Raw genomic sequence first — 27,820 nt, forward strand, 5'->3', positions numbered from 1 at the left:
ATTCGATTGAAATTAGAAGCTTTTTATTTTTATTTTTCGGTACACGTGATACCTATATTCTTTCGATACGATTTCTGTTCGGATTTATTGCGGTTACGTTTTACACAATAATGACGATATTTTTAATACAGAAAACCTTCGACGAGTTCCATCGAGGTTGAAACGAAATTCAAGTACACGTGATGCGACAATTTGAAAGATTTCGAATCAATTTTCCGTTTTTGGAAATCGTAGAGTTGTCGTTAAACGTTGCTCGGTGCGCCGAAGATAGAGAATTTTAAGCATCACAAAGGGCAAAAAGGTGAATTATATCCCATTTTGCAGGACCAGTGAACTTCGTATGACTTCTGTGTAAATTTAGATAGTTGCTTTTGTACGAAAGATTATGGATACGAGGCTATTGTATTCGGCAGTGACACTGCAAAAGAATCGACTTTGGTAGATAACGTTGACGACAAGACGAATTAGCTTCACGTATAGTACATACAATATCTGTTCTGTATGTAAAGCAAAGGCCCTTTTTGAGTAGCTTTGATGCATGTCCGGTTAAACGAATTCATTACGTTAATGGGATAAGATACCTTCTTGGCTAGATGCTCGAATTGAATACCTGTGTCAAAAGTATTTAATCTTATTTTCATTTTCGTTGATTAACTTTCATCGTGATATTCTACTCAGAATGAACCAAACCAAGATAAATGTTTTGTAAGGTTTTCTCATTGTTTTAGTATGTTTTTTTGGCATGTTTTGTGTATTTTTTTTTTTTTTTTTTTTTTTTAATCAAAATAGGCTATCCCTTTAAATGTGGTAAAAGTGGAGGTATTTTCTTGCTACCTACGAGTTGTTTAGAAGATATGAATGAGCAAATTGTGATACAGATAGTAGGTTTGCTGAGGCGTAGTTACCTGTAGTGTATTTGTAGTGAAATGTTTTTGTTTACTATTTTGAAGAGCCAGTTGCTCACTGACCAAAATGATACTGCCTTATCAGAAGGTAGAATTCGCTGACTGCCCTCTGAATTTCTGCTCCAATTGAAGAAGCATTGTTTAGATGTTGTTCCTATTCTGAAATTTTACTGCCTAGTTTTAATTTATTCCTAGCTAAGGATACTACAACAAAATATGATGAGGACCAATTTAGTTTCATTGCCTAGATACTTAGTACCTAACTTATTTATTTAAATTGTTTCGAGAGTCATGCGATTGTTGATCCATCAAATGATGTTTTTTCTTTGTTTGTTTCAGGTGAGTACAAATTCTTGTCATATGTAAAAGAAAGAAAACGTGATGAAAAGTAAGTTTATTGTTGATGGAATATTAGATAAATTCATCATCAATTCTTGAATTTAAATTCAACCAATCAAGTGCATATTTATAAATTTTAGTGATTATTTAATAATATGTAGAATTGTAGATAAAATGCAATTAGGGTGTGACATTTTTTCAGCAATAAAAAACGTATACCTAGGTAAAATAGGTGGTATATAGGTACCGGTAAACTTATTTCTTCACTGCAAAAATGTTTAACGTTGTTGTTGTGGACATTCTTACTACTCTTACTACAAATCTACAGTTGTTGAAATTCCTGATTATCACAGTGCTTTGAGAGGCATTATAGATGAAACGGGGGTTTTAAAATTTCCGTTGTAGGAGCCACCGACGACTGACGTATTCCATGCATCGTAGAGTATGCAACAAAAAACTAAAAAGAAAAAAAAAGAAACAGAATTCATTATAGGTTATTATTATTAATTATTATAAATGATCCAAATAAGATAATACTGGTTCATCAGCATTTTCAAGATAATTTCAGAGGACGTATACCTACCTATAGATGAATGTTTTTCTACTGCAGGCCAATAAAGCGTAGTTTGCACGTAAATGATCTTTGCTTCGTCAAGAGTGATGCTCAGTTTTTCACGCATATCTTTGATATCTCCCACATTGTAGCCTGTGTATTCTGCAAGTGTAACTGCTCAAATTATACAGACATTTGATGGGCAGCTTTATCACTAAAACTTTCATTAATTGATCTAACAGAATTTCAAAATCAAGATATCTCTTTTGGTAAATCCAAATACTCGAAATGCTTTGTCGAAATCTGAAATGGTCTCTCTTCAGGATACAAAGCGTCGTGAATAAATTTATCGTGGAATTTTTGAAAATTTAATAGTCATCTGCCATTTAGGCTAGTACTTATATATGCTGGAAGTGATATTGTTCAGTCCATATAGTTTTGGTCCACCAATGTGTTTACCATTTCAGCACATAAATTCTAAAAATTTAACGTACACAATGTTCAAATTGTTCAACAAGTAAAACCCAAAAAAATAAAAAATAAAATTAAGTAATAAGTGCCTTTCTCGTGATTTCCTTATCTCTCTATAGATATTGCCGATCTATCCCGTCTTTGAGTATTTATCTGTTTCAAAACTTTATACATATTATAAGTATGTAGTTGACTATGGAAATTACCTTTTTTTGTTTCCCATTTCCTTAAGTGTGAAAAGCAATATTTCAAATTAAGAGATATGAGATATCAAAATGAAATTAGAATCAATACCTTGATAATAATAAGGATACGTTACCTTTTGCATTATTTGCTGTTCAAAACAAAAGGGATCACTCCGATCACTATTTGGTTGTAATATGCTATAGGTGTACAAGTAAATGATGAAAAAGAGAGGTATGGGTGCAACAAAATTTACAAAATAGAGAATCGCGCCATCGTTTAATGCTACTTTTAGGTAACTTGTTGTCGCTGATGCACTGTTCAGTGCACAGCTTCATAGATGGTTTCAATACTTATCAGTTATCAAATATATTGAGAATGAGAAATATTCAATTCAATACAAATGATGCAGGAGTGGATGGTATTTCTTAATCTAGATTATAATCTTCCTTTGGTTATTTTTTTAATCGAAAAGTTTTAGAAATCGCCTGTAGATAAGTATTAAGTACCTAACCTCTTACATTCATTTATGTAAGTAGATGGTCCGGTACTTAATTCATGATGAGTTCACATAGGTATTCAGTCTATTCAGTATTCACGTGATTAAAAATTGATATTAAAACAGAATACCTACTCAAAAGATATGCCTATAAGAGTCGATTAAAAAGATAGCAAAATTTATGTGAAGTTCTCTTTTACTCTTCAGGGAAAATTCTTAATCATGAGTATGATTTTTTTTTTTTTGAAACTCAATTAGGTATAAAATGACATTGACAGAAAATTCCTATAAATGGCATTTTATGATCAGAATCTGCAGATCTTTTTCCAATTTTTCCAAAGTCTGACAGAATAGGTGATGTTTAAGGAAATCGACACGCTTTTTCCAAGTTTTCAAATGCCTGGAAAAATGTCAGAAGGTCATTTTTGAGAGTTTGAAATAATTACAGCGATTCATTGTTGTTATTGTTGTTGTTCTTCTTTTTCTGTTTCATGTTCTCTGAAGTCAGACTGATCATTTACAAATTTAGTTCAATGTAAGTAAGAAGTGTAAGAAATAGGTCATTTTGCTCCTCAAAGTTCATGTAAGTCAGACAAAAATTGTACCTATTCACATTTTCAAAACATTCGAAATAGATCATCAAAAAGTATCATCGATCCATCGAAAATTGCCTCCAATAAAATCACCTACTATTTACCCAAAATAACTATAGTACGAATAATTTAGCTGAAATTAACAGTAATTTACCTGAAATTACCGGCAATTTATACCGGCAATTTAAGAAGACGAAAAGGCTAAAAGACTAAAAGACGGACAAATGGAACCATCGTGATCTCAGACCCTCAAAACGTAAAGAAAAGTCACTCCCCGGCCCAACTGTCACTATCGCAACATGCAATACTCCACTTTTCGAACGAAAAGTCGATAAAACATAAAATAAAATTTCAGTATGTATTTAGTTCAGCATTCATGATCATTCATTTCAAGTTCCAATGAAAGATATTGTTTGAGGGTTCAAATAAAAATTTGAAATTTTTTTTGAAAAATGATGTTCTTTCGTTGTGTCAATGCTTGAATGCGAATTATTAATACAATTTTTGTTATTTTAACAGAACCACGCTCTTTTTAAAAAATGTTGATACCATCGATTGAACTCAGCACGTTAAAATCTTGATTTTTCCCACTGAAAAAACCAAAAAAAAAATGTTCCCACCAAGTTTAAATAAGGGCCACCCTATTGAGCACATAGTCATGCTTGGAAAAAAAGAGTACAATTGTAGATCTATTATCGATTTTTGGAGCTCATGATGTTCGAAAAAATTCGACAACCCCCCCTCCCCTTCCCACCTGATCGCGTGTGTAATTCATTTTTTAAAAATCTGGAAAATTGGAGAAATTGGTCTGGAAAACCTGGAAAAGTCAGGGAAAATCATTTCCAGAAAATGAGGATAGACACTCTGTGAAAGGATATTTTTCTCAATCATATACATATGTATTTAAATATTCATTAGGTAAGTACATACATTTAGAGGCAAAAAATAATCTGTTGAATTGGTTTTGTACGTGAAAATTTTTAATAAAACGATTTAAACTTATTCGTAATTATGTATTTCAAAGGAAATATTGATGAAAATAATATATTAGAGTTCAAGCAGTTGACAGAAAATTCAAAAGAATGAGTTAAGAAGTAATTTCGGGCAATTTTATAATATTATGTATTATGAAATATGTTTTTAAAAAATTCGAACATTTTGTTCCCTTCGTTCAAGTAATTTTCGACCCAACAGTCGTCTTTTGTGGTTAGGCTTATCGCGGTTTAAAATTCATCAAGTACCTAGTCGTATCAGTTACATCGTCGTATAATTTTTTTCACTAACGCTTGCATTTTTATATGCTTTTAAAATTTGTATAGTTATTAAATGTATTCCCGTCTTGCATTGTAGCGACATCGCAAATTTATGCGGCTGTTGGATCTTCCTTTAATCGTCTCAATTTGTATGGAAATTTTTAATTAAAAATGTAATTAAAAGTTTGTCGATGTTCGAGTAGGTACCTATAGTTTCAAGATTGTAGTTTTAAAATACAAGGTGTGATGGTATTTTCTGTCTTTACCATAGGGTTTTTATGCGAGGATTTCGTTTACACGAGCACCACGATTTACCTACATTTGACGTGGAATTTAATACGAGAGATTCAAAATTTTAATTGGACGACTGAGTTTTTTTGTTTATTTTTTTTCGTTTGCTGTCAAAAATTATATTTCGGTTTAGCTGAAGCTTGTCTCATCGCGTTGTGATCTCTTCAACATAATGTCTACTGTTAGCGCAGGAATTTCAATTTTTTTTAGAATGATTTAAAGAAATTGAAGCCATCTTGCCCCACTCACAACTGAACTGATTCAACTGATGATCATTGACCTTGGAATTTAGTGACTGTATATAGGTAGATATTTCGAACGAGACATTCCATCATCTCATATGTTTATCTCACGTCTGTCCCCTCGTATTTCTTTCGTGATTTTCCCTACAAGTCGAAGTGATATGCACATATTGTTACGAATCTTTCACTATCTCGTCTCGTATTCTTATTGAAATGAACGCATAAACATTCAGGAAATTCAGCTGAAAAAGCATCGCAGTAGAAATAAGAACGTGACATATGTCTACCGTGTTCTGAAAGAATATAGGTAAAGATATTTCCTCAGTAGATAGAGATACCTACCTATATGGAGAAAAAACTATCCCTAATATTGGAAGTATATTTATCGAATATTTACACGATATTATCGTGCGTAATCGGGCAGCAAATGTTTCGAAAATGAAATAATGGCGCAAGCTTCGCATACGGTGTGTTTTTCACAAATATCTAGCCTTTTTCCACTACCTAACCCCACCTTTTGGTGAAATAGCTTTGAAGTCGAGTTGATCTGCGACAGATACTGTTACAAATATAGTTGGTATATGTGCCGTTGTGGATGATGCGTTTTTCAAAAAGTTTTATGGCCATTCAGATGCTGTAAAAGTGTAATGGTAAAAGTTGAACTATATAGTTAACCTTTAAAACTAAACACAAACTCGCATGTAACATCGGCCATCACATTTATTTGATGGCGAACTATTAAGGAAAGATTTGTGGACACGAAACGGTATATTATCAAACATAAATTCAGTTTAATGCAACTAAACCATAAAAGAAATTCAATTAGGTTTTTTTCTTTGCTCCTTTGGCTGCTTAAATTGAATCTTTCCTCTGTATGTGAGAGGTATATATAAGAAATATATTTATTATATATTTAGTCCCGAGGTACCTATGTACTCGTACCTATAAATAGGGACGAGAAAATTTACATTCGTTCAGTAGATTATAAGAACGAAATTGTGAATTGAAACCTTTTTCTTCTTGGTTATTTTATCATGGGAGCATTTTTATGCAAATATTTATGATCAACAAATAAATTGTTGTGTAAATAAGTAGGTAAGTAATTATATGGGTAGAGAGAGATTTGGGCATGGGCATTGATGAATTTGAAGATAATATGGTGCCAATGAGTTGACGAACTCTCATATAAGGCCTACTTGGCGAATCACATAATTCGGATAATTTGACGGAATTGCTTTTCTTCAGCTGTATATACCTAGCTCGATATTGAACGAAAAAAAAAAATACTAATAGAAGTTGCTTTTAAGAAAATGTTTTTTCGGTCCTTAGCTTTTTCCTTCGTCAATTCTTACCACGACGACGGAAAGGTTATTGTGAAAAATCGAAAAATAGAAATGGAAAAATCTGGGTAAAAAGTTGTCTTGAGTAACGAGCGCTATGCTTTTGTTGAAATCGCCTTTGTGTAAATAAAATAGTAATCTTTTTTCCGGCCTTTTTCTTGTAAAATATTTAAGATCGAATTTTAAGCAGGAGTAAAAAAGGAGAAAAATTTCGCTCGTTATGCGTGCGATTTTATGCTACATCGTAAGACGAAATTTAGGACAAATGCGAGCGCGCAAGAGGGTAATAGGAAATTATGTAGCCGGCTACATTAGTAAATTAATATTTACTTTTAATCTGCAGTTATAGTTGGAAATTTTACGTATTTAAAATGACTCGTGTAATAGTTGTTGCTAGAGAGGTAGTAGGTACCAGTTTTACAATGAAAATACCCCTCTCTAACAGCTACCTACTATCGTGTCTTTCGTTCGAATAAAAGCTGCGTGAAATTGTTTGACTAAGGCGCGGGCAAAGATTGCAGATTTCAAATTGAAGCAAAACTCGCGGGTGTATGATTGTTAATATTTTATCGTAATTTTCTTGCTTGAAATAAACTTTCGGTATCTAATTACTTTTACTCTACGGCGTAAAATTACTTTGTTTTTTTGCGCTTTCATCTCATCGTCTCGCGTCTGAGATAATTTTCATAACGGAGAATCGTTTAATAATAAATGTGCCGGCGTAACGGATGAATAGGCCAAGGTTTTTTGATAACTGATACTTACTCGGATGAATCGATAAACTAGCGTTTTTTTCCATCAATGGTACAATCTCGCAGAGGAATTTTGTCAGTAGACGTGGCGTGGGTTGCGAGTTTTCTTAGAGCTCGAGGAAAAGGTAGTTCACCGGATGGGTTGTTTTTTGTTCTGTTTCTTTTCAGAAGTATGAAGATGTAGGATGGAAAAATAAGATGCAACATGACGACGACGACGTCTCTAGAACGTGATAGATAAGTATTTCAAACCTCCTTAAGCTGAAAATTCATCGCTTTAGGCGTAAAAGGTTCAATGTTATAAAATTTTCAATATTATTTCAAAAATTCTTCGAAAGTGAAATTTGATAGAAATTTTTAATGAAATATTACGTAGGTACTTGAATTTAATGGTGCGTTTAATCAATCAAAATTGAGATGGATTTTGTGAATTTACGGCGAACTAGTTATTCAATTTTATTAATACCTGAGCATTACACGTTCATTAAATTGCATAACCAGTTTGCCGTGAATACGTGCGCTTAAGACTCCTTTCGTATCAGTTCGTTCCAAGAATGAATTTGGGTTCTCTGACATTCTTTGAAACGAACTACCTCCCTAATGTTAAAAATAATATCTTGGCAACTTTTGAAACGCAGGGGCTCCCAATTTTTATCAAAATTCAAATTAATTTTTAAAATGTGAAGAAGCCGAGGTTGAATGATTATCTCATTCCTTTAACTTGATCAAAATACTGGAAAATTGAAAATCACTTATGGCACGTCGTTTCTAAAGTTCTAAGGTGTCGAGTTCGAATAAACTTAATTTTTTGAATAAGTAGGTACATAGTTGACATTTCTCAATGTCTCTTCACCTCTCAAATTTTGAAAACGAATTGGAAAGTACCTGATGAAAATGTGGCGTGACTTGCCCATTTTTACCAGTCGAAAGTGCTGATTGTGAGACCAACATAATACTCTAATTTTTTCGATTCGTGCTTTCAAGTTCGTCACTCTTTTCAAAATTGAGAATCATTCTTCACCTTTGTCACAAATTTTGATCAAAATTACCCCCAAAAACATTGTAAAGTGAAATTGGGTATTAATTTTTACTAATTTGAACGTATTGGCTCATTTTTTTAAATTAATGATCTCTGAACCCTCTCTCCCTTAAAAAATGGAAAATATCAGTCTTCGCTGCTCTTCCTAGTGATGTTAAAATGGGCGCATACTTTTTCATTTGCCTGCACGCAAGTTCCACAAATGGGTGTCACTCGCTTATACATATCTGTGATTTTAATCATGAAATCGTGTTCAACAAACTGAAAAACATCAAATTTTATTTGAATAGAAGGGGGAAGGAGTTCAATTATTGCTACAATTTTTTTAACTACTTAAGAAAGCGTTTCAATTTTTTTTTTTTCAATTCAAAATTTTCAAATGTTGAGATTTTTTTCCAAATTCATCATCACTTGAGAGAGAGTTATTAGAAATTAAAGCTTCCAAAGTAAGAAAAGAATTTTTCAGAAGGGGGAGTCTCAAAAGTTGTGTTTTATTATTGAAAAACAGAAAAACAGACAAAAGCAAGACAATTTCTCAAATTTCATTCAAATGGAAGTGGAGGGGTTCAATATTATTACTGTCGATTTTTTCACTATGGTACTCAAAAAAACATTCCGATTTCTCTTCTTTTTTTCAATTCAAAATTTTCAAAAAATCAGATCTTTCCGCAAAAATTTAGAGAACATTTTTAAAAAATTCAAATTTTTAAATAAGAAAGAATAAATGGGAAATCCAAAAATTTTTGATTTAAAATGATACCTTGATATTTTTTTAGAAGAGGGAGTCTCAAAATTTTTGTTCCACGATTAAAAAATAATGAAGAGTGAGTACAAATAAGTGTCAAACAAACAGTTGGACATTATGAAAAAAAGAGGAAAAAAGATGAACTTTCCGAAGAACATATTTTTCAAATATTTCAATCTTTGGGAATCAAATAAAATTGAAATTAATCACTCTTTACTAAAAAATTCTTATGGAATGAAAATGGTTCAAATCATTTTCATTTTCTAGTGTTGGCGAACGAGAGTCAAGTTGATGGCGTTCTTATCAGATTATTCGTTAAACAGCGACCTCTGGCGTGTATGAATTTATGCCATAACATCACTAGCCTTTCCAGTCTCCAAATTTTTCATTTGAATAAAAAAAGGGAAAAATTGTAAGAATTTGTTGGCAAAATTGGTCTTGTAACCGTAACGTATCGAAAAGTGTTCGGTAACTTTTGTTTTTTATTTTAAATAAAAATAAATTTCGTTTACGTAAAATCGCGTAATGTAAATACGTGGCTATTTAGTCGAGTTAAATTGTTAGAAATTTCGTTGAAATTGTTGGCTATCAAATATGTATTCGATTGTTCGTTGTAATCGTTATGTTTCGTAAATTGTCGCGTTTAATATTGATTTTGTCTTCGTAAAGTAAAGTAGTTCGAGCTTTTGCTCCAGTCTAATTTTTGTTTTGGTTCATCGATCCATTCTCGGGTCAATGACCGAATAAAATAAATATTTCTTTATTTTATTAAAGTTGTCATTCTGTTTGTCGTATGTACGATGAAATTAATATTCTGTTTAGTCAGGAGTTATCATTATTGTTCGATTCTCCGTACATGGTAGCGTAGAGCGTAGTTCGTGAAAGCTCTGTTTCGCAATTCGACGTCCTGTGTGGAATTTTCTGGCTTGTGTAGCTTCAGTGTATTGGTTCGTGTAGTGTTCGACGAAGTAAATGTCGACAGTCCTGTCCTATTTGCGGTCAGGAAAATCGGTCAACGTAGACGACGGCGATAGTAGTTCAGATAAGCGTAAATCGAGCGCTGAGTTTCGTGGTTTTTCTGAAAAAGAAAAACCAGAACAAAGTATACCGAGGTCGAAAGGTAAAAGTAAAGTAACGTTACAGCACGTATCTGAGTCATCCGGCGATTCGGAAGCTGGTCCAAGTTCAGCAGGTTTTGGTGATTCGACATCTGACGATCCAACGATCCCTGTTGACTCCGTTCCTCCTCCGTCTAATCCGTCATCCGGTCCTCCACCTCCTCCACCTCCTGGTCCATCCGACGATCCGAGCGACGTTAGTGAAAGTAGCGACGACGACGACGAGTCCGACGAAGTAGCTGTAGAATCCGATTCGAGTAGTTCGTCTGGTAGTATGTTCGGTGCCGGTGATAATCATGTAATGGAGTCGATGGTCTTTCGCGGTACGGGCTTCGTGTCCTGGAAGAGAAAAATCAAAGTAATTCTTTCGGCTAAAGGACTTCAAACCGCGATCCTTCAAGTAAATACGTTATCGCCGCGTAAAAAAGCGAAAGCTCTCGAAATTTTAATTAGGCACGTAGCTGAGAACGTTTTCCGACTGGTCAAGGAGACAGAGGATCCGTACGTATTCTGGACGGAGCTCAACTCCTTGTACCAGGCGGAAAACCAAGCAGCAATCATCGATTGTCAAACCCGTATTTCGAAGATTGTCATCGATATGTACAAAAGTCCGAAGGAGTTCCTAGAGGCATTTTATACGCTAGTCAACGATATGGAGAGTTTGGACGTGAAGTTGACTCCATCGGAAATCTATACGTATCTGATCAATGTCTTGGGGAATTCCCCCAGGTATGAGTCAGTGCGTATGACTGCTCGAGGATTAGTCCACGTTACAGCTGGAGATCCCAATCCAAAAGTAATTTCATCGTTGCTTTTGAGTTTGGAAGATGACTGGGTCCGCGATGGCCGCCGCCGATAGTAATCAATCCGGTAATAAACGTAATTGTAATCGTAATAAATCGCGTAGTAGTAATTCGAACTCGTCCGGTAATTCGTCGAACGGTAACGGTGATCGTAGCGGTAGTAGTGGCTTCGTACAAGCCAAAGATCGTACCTGCTATAAGTGTCATAAACGGGGCCATATGGCCAAGTCTTGTCGATCCGCCGGAGGGAACTTTAGGAACGATACCAACCCTCGGGGAAGTATCGTTTGCTATCGTTGCAATCTGACAGGGCATATCGGTCGAAACTGCCCTCAGAACGTTGATTCGTCGCGTAATAACGGTGGTAACGGTTCGTCGAGTGGTACGTCGGGTACGTCTGGTACTGCAGGTTCGTCCGGTTCGGCAGGTCCTCGTCCGTCTATTGCGTTAGGTCTTTATTCATCGACACCTGAAAAAAAGGAAAATTTTTCGTTAGATGAAGGTCGTAGGTGTAGTATCGTAGATGAATTCGTGAAAGATAGGTTCGGTCGTAGTAGTTTCGGAGACAGTGTCGCGATATCTAATTTCGGTACATCGCCTAACGTGAATATCGGGTCAAACTATTTTTTAGGCGACTCGACTGCTTTGAATCTCGGTGAAGAAAATGCGTATGTCGAGACAAACGACGACGACGGCGTCGATTTCATCACGTTTGTCGTCGATAGTGGTGCGACGTCGCATTTTCTGAAGCATCCAGGGATATTGCACGATGAGAGGAAAGTTCAGGAAACTTTACAATCCGCTCATCGGGAAGTATCCCTGATGAAAGAAGGAGTAGGTCGATTGAGAGTTCTAGCCGATGACGGAAACGTCTATTGGTTAAACGAAGTATTTTTCGTACCTAGCCTTTCGTTTAGTCTTCTGTCCGTGTCGAAAATCTTAGCGAACGGTTATCGTTTCTTCTTCGACGAAGATCCTCGTTTGGTCGATCCTGCGGGAAATTTAGTGTCTAAATTAATGCTTAATGATAATGGATTATACACGATTCAATTTATGATTAATATACCTCCTATGTTGTACTCTTGTTCCAATTATTCATCTGCATTGATTACTAATGATGTTAGCGACTCGACAAATGTAGGTAATGCTTCGGCGACGATAGGTAATGATTCTGGAATTGGAAACTCGAATGTTTCAAGTGTAGGTATGGGAAATACCAGTACGTGCAGTGACAGTGATGTAAATCTGAAAAATAAAAATAAAGTAAATAGGTTAAAAGGTGAAGGTGACATCTGGCATCGTAGGTTGGCTCATACGAGCAAGACGGTACTAGATAAGATCCCTGAGTTACGTGGATGTGATTGCCCACCTTTCAATCAGTGTCAAATTTGCTGTAAAGCAAAACAAAAGAAACATACCTACGATTCAAGTAGGTATAGGTATCCGAACCCGCTCGATCTTGTTCATATTGACGTAATGGGTCCTATTACAGAAGGACTAGAAGGCGAGCGATATTTGATTGGCTTCGTAGATGACTGTACGAGATGGGGAGTAACGTTCGGAATGAGAAGTAAAGCCGAAGTAGGTACCTACCTAAAAAAGTATGTCAATATTAGTGAAACGTTGTGGAATACGAAAGTAAAGCGTATCAGGTGCGATAACGCTAGTGAATTTATCGGAGGTACTTTTAAAGAGTTTGTCGACGAAAAGGGCATATCTATGCAGAACAGTGAGCCGTATGAGAAGCAGCATAATGGCACCGTCGAACGTTTCTTTCGAACCATCCAAGAAAAAATGCGAGCTCTGTTGTATGAAGGAGGTTTAACGAATAAATTCTGGCTTTACGCTGCATACACAGCGAACTACGTGTACAATCGTTTACCGCATTCTGCCTTGAACGATTTGTCACCGTACGAGCTGTGGAATCGTAGAAAGCCGGATTTATCGAGAGTGAGATTGTTTGGAAGCGTTGCACGAGTTCTGGTACCGCCTGAAAAGAGAAAGAAAACCGATGAGAAGTCGATAGATATGGTGTTGTTAGGTTTTACAGAGACAGGTTATGTATTGTACGATGTTTTACGAAATAAATTCACAAATTCGAGTTGCGTAGAAGTTGATGAAACGCGTAAGATACACGATATCATCAACGATCATTTGTTAAAAACATCGGTAACAGTTAGTGTTAAATACGTAGTTCGGTGGAGCCAGCTCCTGGGTGCTCATCTTGGGTAAACCCAGATGAGTTGAGCGAAGCCGAACGTAGCGGTGAAATTCACGTTGATCGTAGTATGATTGATACTTCAGCTACCGACGATCGATCCGACGATTTTGCTGATTTTGCATTGGCTAGCGTCGATGATTTATCGTACGAACAAGCTCTGAATGGTCCAGAAGCGAAGTACTGGAAGGTAGCGATCGACGAAGAGTTAAAGGCGATGAAAGTCAAAGACGTTTGGTATCCGGTATCTGAAAGTAGCGTAAAAGGTGAAAATTATTCGAAGGTAGACAGTAAGTGGGTTTTGAAGAAAAAAATCAACTCGAATGGTGGGGTGAAGTATAAAGCGCGATTGGTTTTACGTGGTTTTAAAGATAGTCATTTTTACGAGTTAGATGAAATATACGCGCCAACCCCAAACCAACCGATCATTCGATCGATGCTAAATCTTGCGGTAGTAAATCGTTGGCAATTACGCCAATTGGATGTTAGCACAGCGTTCTTGAACGGTGACATTAATCGAAATGTCATGTTCAATCCACCTAAAGGGACTAACGAAGAGAAAGGAGTAGTATACGTTTTGAAGAGATCATTATACGGTCTCAAAACAAGTCCGAAGTCCTGGAACGCTAAGTTAAACTCGTACCTATTGTCGTTGGGTTTTTCCAGAAGCAAAGTAGATCCATGTGTTTACTATGATTCGGAAAATCCGCTTCGGTGTGTGTTCGTAGTCTACGTCGACGATTTTCTTATCACAGGATGCGATGATCGTCTTATCGAGTGGTTGGTTAAGAGTCTGAATGAACGTTTTGGAATTAGAGACCTGGAACAATGCAAGAAGTTTATCGGCATGGAAATTAGTCGTAGTAAAAATCAGTTAGAAATTCATCAGAATTCTTACATAGAACAGTTAGTTAGTGAATACGGGCTGTCTAATTCGAACAGTATCTCAACTCCAATCGAACCGAACTTGAAGATAACTAATCTCAAGCTCGATAAAAGTTATGAAACCAAAGTGCGTGGTCTCTTAGGAAGTTTAAGTTACATAGCAAGGGGAACACGTCCTGATATTGCTTTTGCTGTAAACTTTCTAAGCAGATACCAGCACTTGGCAAATAAGGAGCTGTTCGAATACAGCAAGCGTATATTAAGTTATTTACGTAGTACGTTAAACGTGAAACTTACCTACGTAATACCTGAATTCGTCGATAAACACTCTGTAAGAGTTTACGTAGATTCAGATTTCGCTGGTGATTGTTTAGATAGGAAGTCAACGTCTGGAATTTTCATATTGCACTATGGCAATGTAATTGACTGGGTAGTCAAGAAACAAAATTGCGTGAGTCTTTCGTCGTGTGAGGCTGAATATGTCGCGTTAAGTACGTCTGGAAAGGAAGTCTTGGCTTGGCGAAATTTGTTCGTTGAATTAGAAGTTTGTATTGACACCGTTCCGGTGTATTGCAATTCTAACGCAGCGATTGCCGTAGCGAATACGGTCGAATCAAAACGTACCAGACATATAGATGTCAGTTATCACCATATTCGCGATCTGATTCTTAAAAATGTGATCGATCTACAAAAAGTTTCATCGATAGATCAACTGGCTGATTTATTAACGAAAGCCACTACCCGTACGGTTTTCGAAAGATTATGTAAAATATTGTATCGCGTTTAATAATAGTGTTCGAGTCGATTTTAAGTAGAATTTAAGTTAAAATTTTGCAGTAAAAATATTTTGATCGAAGTGTTTACAAACACAGGTAATGATAAGAAGCAACAAGTTTTACGTTTTATTAAGTGGTACGCGTGTTAGGGAAAATATTTTTATGGTGGGGTGTTGGCAAAATTGGTCTTGTAACCGTAACGTATCGAAAAGTGTTCGGTAACTTTTGTTTTTTATTTTAAATAAAAATAAATTTCGTTTACGTAAAATCGCGTAATGTAAATACGTGGCTATTTAGTCGAGTTAAATTGTTAGAAATTTCGTTGAAATTGTTGGCTATCAAATATGTATTCGATTGTTCGTTGTAATCGTTATGTTTCGTAAATTGTCGCGTTTAATATTGATTTTGTCTTCGTAAAGTAAAGTAGTTCGAGCTTTTGCTCCAGTCTAATTTTTGTTTTGGTTCATCGATCCATTCTTGGGTCAATGACCGAATAAAATAAATATTTCTTTATTTTATTAAAGTTGTCATTCTGTTTGTCGTATGTACGATGAAATTAATATTCTGTTTAGTCAGGAGTTATCGTTATTGTTCGATTCTCCGTACAGAATTTGGTCAAATTTATTTCGAAAAAAGTTGAGAGTTAAAGTGAGCATCATAAAGAGTTTATTGGATTCTTAAACACTTAAATCTCCAATCTCCATTCATGTTGGGTATCTGTTTTTGACCACCACCACATGATTAATATGCTTCCAAGAATTCTTTTACAGTGTTACTTTTTTTTTTTGATGGCTCACCATAGTAACGCACTTTGTTTTATTTTCAATCGTTAACTATGGATCATCGCTGGTTATCTATTTACAACTTAACGTATGTCTAACATTTCTACAAAATAACAATCTTCTCATAACTTAATAACAGCTAAAAGGTAACTTCTGTCCAGTGGTTAGCAGCTCGGTTTCCTCTCTGTCGACTTTGCTGCTTGGATCCGCTTCAATGGTGATGGTTTTGACTGGTTCAGTGTTTTGACTTGTTCAGTGGTTGACTCGTTTGGTGATTGACTTGATCGGTGGTTGACTTGTCCGATGGTTGACTAGTTTGGTAGGTGACTCTTTCAGTAGATCTGCAAGTTCAGCTTCCTCTTCATCCGCTTCACTGCTTGGGTTCTTCTTCAATTGGTGTGTTGATTTACAAGTCAAGGTAGCATTCCTGGCCCACTCCCCTATAGACACTATGTGTCCTTGATAGGCCAGATCTCACTACTAGCTAGCTCCTGCTGTGTTTGGATACTTGATCATGCAGCATCACTTTTGCTTTGCGGGTGTGTCTTCATGGTTAATGCTTCATTGGCGAAGACTGAAAATGATCGCCTCCCTGTCCAAGCAGTTCAGGCAGCTCCAATCTGAACGAAACCAAACTACATCGAAATAGAATACATATCCTATAAATCTTATAACCATAATTTTAAATAGGTGCATACCAAGTCGAGTTCATTTCTGGGGAATTTTGGAAACTTTTAAAAATTCAAAAATGTTGTTTTAATTGAGATTCTTCAACATTTTTATAATTTTTTAAAACCAAATTATCCAGTGGGTTTTAAAACTACCAGTTTTATTTCATTTCCGAGACTCCTGCAAGTTTTCAATTTTCTCCTCGAAGTTTAGATTGTTCTTGAATGAGCGAAAATGAATTTCAACTCCCATAAGTTCTGGTTGGTGCCTAGTGCCTAGTGGGCCCCTCCTCGACTGTTTCAAGTGGTTAACATTACAAAATTTCAGGAGTATCAGTTTAGTAAATTTTTAACTAGGTATTTTATGAATTGTAAAGGAAAATTGAAAAAAATCAATTTTTCAAAACAGTCACAAGCACCAAGAGTGTTTTTTTCACCGGAAGTTTTGAAAGTTAAGGAAGGAGGGGCGTCTCTGAAATGGAATTAACTATTAACTTCGACCAAAAAAGATCCTGACTATCGGTACGTGGATTTCATGTTTTGTCATTCAGGTACTCACATTTGTCAACAAAATAAACTTCTATTTCGCCATGTTTCGCGTTGTAAAATTCCACGATAGGGTACACAATGATAAAAAATTAAAATAATTTTCATCATTACCTACATTTATATAGGTAGGTAATATGTATTAATGGTAAATGTAAACGATACCTTTTTGGTGTTTCCAAATACGCGCGGCTTCTTAAATTATTAAGAATTTCTCAGCTGTAGGTATAAATCCGTTTAAAATTTAATTGGTTACTTAGCCTGCGAAATTGTTTATTTTAAAGTTTCGTTGCTCCATGGTACCTATTTATTTTGTAGTTTTGTCGCGTTCTCGCACCCTCGCTCAGCTTTAAACATACAAGACTGTATAGGTAAGCGTATCTTCAGATACCTATATTACCTACACGTATCTTGAATAGGTATGTAAGTTATACACCTACACTTACACATACGTACATAAGTTATACATATATGCGGTGTATAACGTTGCGTGTATTAACAAGTTTGATATGTGTACAAACATTATTAAATTTCAAGTACCTACGTAAAGATAACATTAAGCCACATCAAAGAGTAAACCACTATGTAAATCCAAGGCGTGATGGTGTTTCTGTTTATCCTATGTAGAAGTGAATTCAGCACACAAGACACGACCGGAATAGATGTACTTGGAATATGTACTTATTGTTATTACCTGTGGTATACAATAATATGTGCCTAGTGTGCGTTGCCTTTGCCTATACGTTGCATTAGATAGAATTATTGTCTGCAGAATGAGAAAGCAGGATGTGTGTGGAAACACAACTCACACAACAAGACTCGGTGACATTTCGCAAAACCCGACGATAGTTGTCTTTTTGAGCATTTTTAAGGGATGTAATTTCGCATCGAGACGAGGGTGATATCGTATATACATATACCATATAATACTCGACGATATATACTCGTATAGTATATACACACGATTCGATGGCGAATGCTGTGCTGGTATGGTGTTGAAAGAGTCATCAAAGAACAGTCCCAAAGCGAAATCGTACGAGATGTGTTAACCGCAGTAAATTGAAAATACACTCGTACAACTCTGCGGCGGGATGAGAATAATTTACTGAAATCGAATAACGTATTCTATTTGGCTACGCTTTGTAAACGCTCCTACGCGAAAAATATGTACGTAGAGACGAGTATGGCATAAAGGGAAAAACGCGCAGACGACTGGAACATATTTTGAATTAGCACTTCACGTCGTAGTAGTATGTGTTTCTTTTCAAACTATAATATACGTAGTACGTAGTATACGTACTATACACATGGCGATGGCGGATGAAGACGTAAGGAAAGAAGAGGTAGATTTGTGTGAAAATATGTAAAAGCTGAATACTTTGATGATAATTCGACGCAACGTAGCGTTTTGCGAATAACGAGAAATTCGATTAGATTGGGACGTATAGCAGAGCGATGATTGGGGAAAGGTGCATACTCTGTAGCATATATCTACGAAGATATCTGGAGTTATATGGGAACTGGGAAGCGAAGGTGTTCACCGGAGGGTAAGATGATGGGAAAAATGATCGAATATACGTACTTACGTATTCTAATTGAAACGAAACTATTCCACGGTCGTAATAATAGAGTTGCTTCGTTAATAGATTAAAACAAAGAGGTGTTAAAATGACGAAGTTTTTCGCGCCTGCTTTCGTATAGGTAGGTATTTGATTTGATGTCAACCTGACTGTGCTTAGTAATTTATCGTTTGACGAGAATCTAATCAAGGATTTTATTAAAGCGATTTGTTCGAAACGGGTTTCTTTGATCAGTAGTTAATTTTGAAGTAATAGATAGGTAAGTAATTCTTAGCAGATATGTCAGTTTTATCCCTTGCAATTATTCGCAAGATCTGACTACACTGTTGTATTTTTAAGCGTATAAAATACTCGCCTGTAATATTATAACTCATATGTGTTTGTATTTTATTAACGAGGCGCCATTTTAACGCCGATATGGTAAACCAAACTCGCATTAAAAGTCGAATCGAGTTATTTATCGGTAATTTATGACTGTTATTAAAATTGCAAACGTTCAGTCTCTCTCTGTGTATGTTCCGTATACCTACCTAAAGAATAGCACGCACGCGGTTTGTGCAAAAGCAACTAAAATCAGATAAAACCGCTGTAATTATGTATTTAAGTTAGTATTTTCTACGAAAAAGCGAAGAAAAGAAAAAAACACAGTTTCATTTTCTATAAAATATGTTTATCGGAACGACCTATTTTTTGCATGTGTTTTGCATGGCGACGACATGTGTGCAGTTGTGTTCTATTCTTTTGTAGGGCAAAATGTTACACAAAGATGGATCTAAATTAATTCATGGTCACGTGCATTGAATATATTTTGAAAAACTTTCGTTCGAATTTGAGAATTTCCAAGTCAAGGTACCTACCCTTCAACCCTTCGTCGAATTTTTGTAGATACCATTTTCAACCTGATTCGAAGTCTAGCAAAATTCGAGTTTTCTCTTGCGTTCTATGCTGCAGTTGCTGTAGAAAATTACGAACTCGATTCGACGTGTTGATATGGATTTGTTTTTCATGCTGTGGGTATATCCAAGATTTACGTCAAGCGGCTGATTCATATAATGAGTTGACCTTGAAGAATGAAGACATTTTGTACGATTTTTGTAGAGTTGAAAAGCCAGCCGAAATCTGATAATTTTTTCGGTCTTTCGTAAGCTGGAAACCAGCTGTCAAAAGCTTTATTTTTTCGTCTGTTCCGTCGGTTTTTAAAAAAATTTTGTTCTGTGTTGAGAAAATAAAAACCCGAAAGCTGAAAGCTAAAACAGCAGTGGGTATTTCATCGCAGCTGAAAGCTAGCCGAAAGCCAGCTGTATCAGCCATGTCAATTTTGAAATCCAAATGTCAAAGCATGCAGCTTTATATTTTTTATCAAAATAAGCTAAAAGCCAAAACTCGACAGCTTTATGTTTCGGTATTCCAAGTCTGGATTTTTGAAAACTTCAGAAAAAATTTCTGAATTTTTTTGGTATTATAGGTAATGTTGGTTTTATTTAGGTATAAGTAAAAATGTGAAAATAAATAATACAGAGAATTTTAATTGTTTATCATGCTGAATTTAAATTGATGTAAGTAATTTTTGAGATTACGTTCTAACCAACATGTGATGTCGAAAATGCCATCCCTTGCATTTTGAGGGTTGATAACATTTTAATTTTCAATTTTTTTGATTAATTTATCTTAATTCAATAATTTAATATTTCTTCGAAGCAGAATGGTATTTGAATAATTTATTCATCATAAATATTGAATCAAAAAATAGGTACCAACCTATAGATATTTATTATGAATTGGAATTTGAATTAGGATTAGGATTAGAATTGGATTTGGAACTGGAATTGTATTATTGTAGCATTTTTTTCACTCGTTTAATCATTGCTAAATCGGCAAATGCCAAAGCAGTGTTTTTGGCAAATCTACATACCTCCTTACTCAAAAAGTGGTTCAGTCGATAACTGTCTGGTGCCAAAAAATGGTCTTATCGATACTCCTCCTTTTCATGAATTTTCATACTGAAATTTCCGTTGACAAGGCTACAGCCTCTCCAAATGAACCGATTTTCTTGAAATTCTGCGCGTTGATAGTGAACGTGATGTAGATGACCCTTAACTACGGTACTACATACAAAACGTTTTCATTTTGGGGATGTTTTAGGAGGGAAAGAAATTTTCAAAATGAAAAAAAAGAGGCAAAAATGATTTTTTTTTGAAATCTGACGTTGGTTATATGTAATTATTTTAAAATAACTCACCATATGATTGCAAAAATTGCATCCCTCGCATTTTGAGGGTTAGTAAGTAGGTATTAAAATTTTTTCTATTTTTTTCGACTAATTCGGTTTGAATTCAATAATTATTTTTAATATTTCATCGAAGCTATAAATTGATATTTGAATACTTTATTCATCAGAATTACCTATTGAATAAAAAAATAGGTATATAGATAGGTATTTATGATTTGGAATTGGAATTAGAATTAGGATTAGAATTGGATTTGAAACTGGACTTATATTTACCGTAGCATCTTCCACATTTTATCGCTACTAAATCAGCTAATGCCAAAGGAGTAACTTTGGCAAATATACATATCTGCTTACCCAAATTATAAACACCATAAACCACACAACCAAAGCCATTGAATAATTTTTCACCAACACTCCTGGTTTGTAATGCGGAGTTGGAGGATGCAGTTTCAAGTTCAGTTTCAGGGCAGCAACAACAAGGCTCTTCTAATTCCTTTGGTTCTCGGAAGGAAAACCTAGGTATTAATCCTGTAACAGCTCTGTAGGTTTTATTTAATATATTACCAAGCCAATCAAATACTCCATCTGAATTGGATTCGTCTCCTGTTGCGTTTGCTCTTTCTTTTGGAGAATCAGATTGTACAGGGATCTCATTTAGCGAAGGATGTGCCTGTGATAACATGATAAGAATAATTAGGTCCTACTGTCGATGTTCACAACCTATCGATTCTGTCAAACACTGTATGTACATAAATGGCCATTTTTGGGAAAATGTACTCGTAGGTATATCAAACTGGCTTTGATCTTCTACCTACCACGTTCTTGTCTACTTGATCTATACAAGTAGGCAAATAGGTAGGTACTTTATTATTATTTTGAATGGTTACTTATACTTATGTTAAAAAGTGGCTTATTTACGACCAGTTTTATGAAGTTTTTTTTGTTTTATTTTTAATTTTTCAAAATTGAATGTTGGTAAGGCAATGATAAAATAATTTAGATGGATTTTCAATTACTTACGTTTAATTTTAATCATTTTTTCCGAAATATTTTTTGACCTGTTTTGATCAAATTCTGATGAGTGATGAGCAGGGCTCGGATTTTTATGCTAGAGCATATTTTTTTGTATGCATAGGGGATAGGGAATTTTTCAATTATCTCCACGATTCATGAAGTTTCAAGCAAAATGAGCCTAATTTGTTGAGCATATTTTGACATATTTCACCAAAAAAGCATATAAAAGCATATTTTGGCATTTTTAAGGGAATTATTTAGCGTTTTTAGAGCATATTTCACGTTTTTTAGTGGTTTTTAGGGAATATTTTGCTCAATTCTAAATTTTTGCGTCAAATTGGAATTTGGTTATTTTTCATTTTTCCCCCGCAAAATTTGTGAAACTGGCAATAGCTCACTCGTACCTACTTATTTTTTTTGTTCATTTTTTATTACTTTAATAATGGAATAGAATTACCTTTAAAATGCTCTGTTTTGCATTCTTGTTTGTGGATTCTTGGTACATATTACACAACAATATTACTAAAATTGTATAGAAATTGATTTTTCCTGTAAAACAATGCCCATATCGTTAGGGAATATTTTTACTTTTTAGAGCATATTTTGGCATTTCTTAGGGAATATTTATGCGCATATTTTGGGTTTTTTAGAGAAAGAATATCCGAGCCCTGATAATGAGATAAACGATCCAGTACCTATGCTCAATGTATAGTAGCTGTCAAAAGGAGTTCCACAAGCCTGGGTGCATTATAATTCAAGTTGGTTCTACTTACGAAGGTGTCTTTTTTCAAAAAAATAAATTGGTTTCCATCTTACAAGCTTTCCTTCTTATTTTTCAGCCTATTATAGCATATGTACACACTTAATATGGGTAACATAAATTTACCTGGCAATTCGAAAGCATCAACCACGTCAAGTAAAACAGTTTCTTGTAAATTGACATTTTTCGACGACTAACTCGCGCGTTTTAATTCTTTTCATTGCACTCAAATACAAAATAATTATTTATGTACATATGTAGTGTAGGTGTAGGTATAGGTACGTGTAAGCTTCGACACCTTATTAATTGTGGTGCTAACATTTACGTGGGTAAATTACAAATTAGGTATAGATGAAAATGAGCAAATGGTGACACCGTATTGCCACAAACTTTCAAATTCTTTAGAATACCAACTTCAAAAATTAAATAATAGTGAACGATGTGTTAACCGACAGTATTAAACTACAGGTGAAAACAAGCAATTGTGCAATGTAAGTAGTCTTACCAGACGCTCATCAAGGCTGTTCATTGTTGGAACAAAAATCGTTGTAGAAAAAAAAAATGGGTAAATGCTCACACTTCATAGTTTTACGTTCATAAAAAAAAAATTAAAAAAATAGACTCAAAATATTGAGTGAGGAACTTCGAAGCTGAAAAATGTATACAATGAGTTTTAGAATTACCTGAATTGCACATCCTTTTTTCTTTTTTAAATCCCCTTTTATAGGTACTTGCTCTACCTGCTGAAAAAGTAAGAAAATACCCGGAAATAATAACCAAAAAAAGAGAAAAAGTTAACTTCAATGTTTTTTGGCGCTAGGATAAAGCGAAGGTCTGTACTAATTTTCCAACAATTTCTCGCAGCTAGTTTTTAAATTGGGGCCATTCTACACGAACCAATTACCTTATTAGGAAAAACGCTGCAAGAAGAAAAAAAAATGAAGAAAGTTCTTGTAATAGGTAGAGAAAAAAATTTCCAACCTCTCACGTATGTTTGTGTGCATACACCCAGTGCTCGAAAAATCACACAAAAGAGCGATAGCAGGCGTAGAAACCATTGCCAAAAAACTTTTTTCGAGGTTTCGAGAATTTCAAAAAGGCTTGAAAAAGTTACCAAAGTTTTCGGCGGGTAATGATGAATCGGAAAAAAGAATCGCGTCAATTTGCGAATAGTATATAGTGTTTTTAAAAGAGCGGGAAAATGGTACAAGCTATGGCTTTCTCGGTTGCGTGGTAAAGAATAATACTTACCTACTTTAGGAAAATCGAAGAAAAAACAAACTTTATTCATACATTTACCTATATGTATTATGTAGACATTGTATATGTTTGATAGGCTATTTTTTCCAAGGCTTGTGCGTTGTTTTTTTTCAAACGTTTAGAGTGCGAAAAATTGCAGAAAATATTTTTTACTCTTCCTTTTAATAATTATGTTGTCTTATGATTATAATATGGAATGTGGAGAAAAAATGAAAGAGTTTGTTGAATGATTCTTTTGTACATTGAAAAATCTTCAAACTGCAACTAAATAAATAAGTAAGTGTACAATTTAACGAATTTTTACAGTAAACTCGAACAACGATTAATTCTATAATGACGAAATACTCTCGAGCCAATTAAATAAAATTTCATCTTAAGGGGAAAAAAGAAAAAACTTGATTAAGTTTTAGTTTAGGTTAAAGAATACAAAGTACATAACTGTAGACTATATACAACAGTAGCATGCGCCCAAGGCGGCGAAAGGACGAACAAAGAAGAAAAAAGCTAACGAGGCGAGAATTGTTGGCCAATTAATCATTCGAAGACGAATAAAAGTTTTATAATGTTGAATTGCAGCAGCGTAGGCGACGCTGGCATCAACTTGGTACCTACAAATGCAAATGCATCGAAATTAAATTTTTGTATTCCAAGTAGCGGTTTATAAATTTATCGACAAATAAACGAGCAAATAATACGCGAATAATTTCGTCGATTCCCTGTAGCTCACTTTGTATAATTCCATTGTTAGGCTACCTACCTACCTACTATCTACCTACGTAATCGTAAAAAGTACCTATCTATTTTAAACGCTATCCACGTTTAAAATTAAAAAGTTTTTTTGCGCCCGAAATACCTAATCGCCGAATATCTGTACAAAAGATATAAAAACAAAAAGAAAGCGAAAGCTGAAAACAGATTCCAGCTTCGATGAAGTTATATAAACTCCCATAAAGAAAATTAACAACCTTTCCGTTTCCAATTGAAATGTATATTAGAGTATCATATATTTCGCTTTGTTCGTATTCGGGGACAAGTACAATGATTAGGGAGTCTATGAAACATGATCGTGTTACGCTATTATAGAAAATATATACTACTATCAATGTAGGTACCTTGTAAAAGCACGAAGAAGGGAAGAAAAGGCAACAGAGGAGAAAAAAACTATTGAAATTTTTGCTCAATATATATTTCTCCCTTATGAAATGGTCCAACATAGGAGGTAATCATTTCAAACCTAAAGCAATTTAACTTATCTTGTTTTCAGTCTGCTTCTTTAGCAAAAAAAAAAGAAGAAGAAAAAAAAGGACTACAACCAAAAATAACAAACAAAACAAAAAGATAAAAGTACCGTTTTTCGTTAAAAGGAGGGGAGGAAATTTTCTGGCGAAAAGTTTCACAAAAAGTTTTATATTCTGGTCGAAAATGCCGAACAGAATAACAAACATAGGGGAAAAAAAGCAACATAAGATCTATTCGTGTCTGGCTGCAGAAAAAAAGTGGTTTAAAAGTTACTTTTGTATCGAGTGTGAATAGAATTCATGTTTTTGCAGAATCCGTACGGATCTTTGGAAGTTTTAACTTTTTGCAAACAAAAAAGAATGATTTATTCGTTTTCCCTTAGTATTACGTATAACATAATTCCGGTAGGAATTGTACATTGTACAAACGTGTGTAAGTATGTATAAGGCTAAATTTGGAAATTTTCTTCGTTTTTTTTTACGAGTAGCTTTTTCTTTATTCGGCTTATTTGGATTATTTTCATTTTGTAAATTGCATTAAATTTTGAATAACGTGTAACGCGTTGTTAGAATTTTGAGTGATTAGATAATTTATACGTATAGTGTTTTCGAGAACGTGCAGGAATTATTTTTTTACGAGAAGAGGTAGAAATATTATTTGTACAGATCTCGATAACAATAAGGTAACTCAGAAAGATAAAAAGACGTTTAAGCGAGTTTTTAAAACATTGGCCGAAAATCGGTGGCCTGTTTGCGCACATTTGTCGAAAATTATATTCTTTGATTTCAATAGACCGTTTGCACAATGCACATGTTTGGTTTAGACTAAGGATTCCCAAAATACATTATGAACTTGGAGGTATCTAGGTAATTACATTGTCGTCATAGTGTCCCCATTATCCCTTTCGCGCCGGCTGGGACTGCATATGTCCCAGCAACTTTGAACAAATCTGCTGGGAACTTCTGGGACACATTTTTTCCGCGGACTGGGTCCCATCAGTAGAGTTAAGTGTCAGGAATCGATTGAGACCACTCCCAATTTTTTCGCTCGTGTTATAGCAACACTGTGAATTATTTTTTCCGCAAAAACGTGTTTTTCAGTGAAAATGTGAAATCTGAGCAACTAGTTGGTAGTAATTAAAAATTTATTACAAACACAGGGAGCGATTGTGCCCGGCAACGAATTTATATTTGAAAATAGATAGAATAAGCTACATTTTGGTATAAAAAAAATCAATTTTGATTAATTTTTGAGGGAGCAAATTCAAAAACAAAAATGTGAATAAGTTTTATTCAATAATTTTTTGATATTTTTGAGCTGTTTTGGGTGTTATTTTTTCAAGAAATCGAAAAAAGGACGATTTCAGTCTGTCAGGAATGCTTTTCTGCATATTATGTCCAAATTTCATCGAATTTGATGCATTACTCACAGAGAAATCCTCTGTCAAAGGAAATTGATGTCTCAATTTTGGTAAAATTTCATAAAAATGTCAATTTTTTGAAATTTTAAGATTTTATGAGCAAAAGTGTGTTTTTTTGAAATTTTTTCTCATTCGCATCCAAAATACAAATTTTTCACGTGACTTTTTGCATACTGGAATGATATTATTGGTATTGTCCCACTTGTCCCATCAATTTTTGCAAATTTTAAACACTGATGGGACATATGCTGTCCCGGGACAAATTTTCAAAGACCACTGCTGGGACATACGTGTTCCCACCTCAATATCTTGAGTGTGAGTTGAAGAAAAAATCTGTAACAAACTTATGTTGCTTAGAGATGCCCAAGGAACGATTTAATGTAAAAAAATTGGAGGTGGGATGCAAAACCAATATTCGGCGCGAAAGGGTTATAGCAGAGTCACTTCCCCCTGACAATACACGTATTCCCACATTACCAGGAAAATCCCTTTCCCTTATGTTTTCTTTTGGGTTCAAATGTCTATAGATGAACACCGAGATATTTCAAGTACATATCCATGGTTTTCAAATTTGTTCATTGACCTTCCGAACACCCTGTATACATTCGAGTAATGTATTTTCATTCTGATACGCCCAAACACCTAATTATATTGAAAAATCGCAGCTAGACATCTACAGACAGACTCCGTATATATTTTTAAATAGCAAATTATAGCTTATGCTCACCATACACGATTAAGCACTCGACTATTTTACAAATTACACGATTTTATTAAAATTTTAATCAACTCGTCAACGCTGAGACTTACATGTACTAATGTAATTTCAAAAACGAATGGCGTGCACGTAGAAAAAACCACCGAGAGTTCAACGTTTGAGCTAGAAAACCAAAAGGGAAAAAAGTTTATCCTAATTCGATAATTATCGCGCGCGAGGGTAAAGTGTCTGGTTTTTACATCATTATCACGAACGACAACGGGCAGTCAACCAAAATGTAACAATTGTTTACTATGCTGTTTAAACCCACAAAAACAATGCCGAAAAACGTTAAATGTCGTCAAACGAGCTGTACGAGCGAGAAATGGTATAATCGTTTTGCGCAATTAACACGACCATAATAAAGTAAATAAAAAAAGTACGAGAGTGGATAAATAAATTGAAAAAATACGAACTGTAGGTTCAGGTACTTTGCTATGCCTATTACAAATTTTTTTTAAACCTCTCAAAGTTTTCGGTACTCACTTGCTCATTTTTCAAGACTAGGTACCTACATGATTCCTTAATTTGTAGTTCATTTTAGGGATCTCGGATCTCT

At 34.8% G+C, this 27,820-nt stretch overlaps 1 protein-coding gene and 1 long non-coding RNA gene across 5 annotated transcripts in view; one reads left to right on the forward strand and one right to left on the reverse strand.

The window, feature by feature from the left end:
* The window catches only part of dpr12 (defective proboscis extension response 12), a 433,627-nt gene that overhangs the window by 202,505 nt on the left and 203,302 nt on the right, over positions 1-27,820 (forward strand). The window lies entirely within an intron of this gene.
* On the reverse strand, positions 1,281-2,842 carry LOC135836596 (uncharacterized). 3 transcript variants are annotated; one of them, XR_010557061.1, is made up of 3 exons: positions 2,588-2,842; positions 1,828-2,274; positions 1,281-1,701 (listed from the first exon to the last, which is right to left on the reverse strand). It is a non-coding gene; the product is annotated as an uncharacterized LOC135836596 (long non-coding RNA). The 3 variants fall into 3 exon arrangements; XR_010557062.1 differs by having other exon boundaries at positions 1,828-1,959; positions 2,588-2,836; XR_010557060.1 differs by lacking the exon at positions 2,588-2,842 and having other exon boundaries at positions 1,828-2,581.

This window comes from Planococcus citri, chromosome 2, assembly GCF_950023065.1.
Source record: "Planococcus citri chromosome 2, ihPlaCitr1.1, whole genome shotgun sequence".
Taxonomy (NCBI): Eukaryota; Metazoa; Arthropoda; class Insecta; order Hemiptera; family Pseudococcidae; genus Planococcus; species Planococcus citri.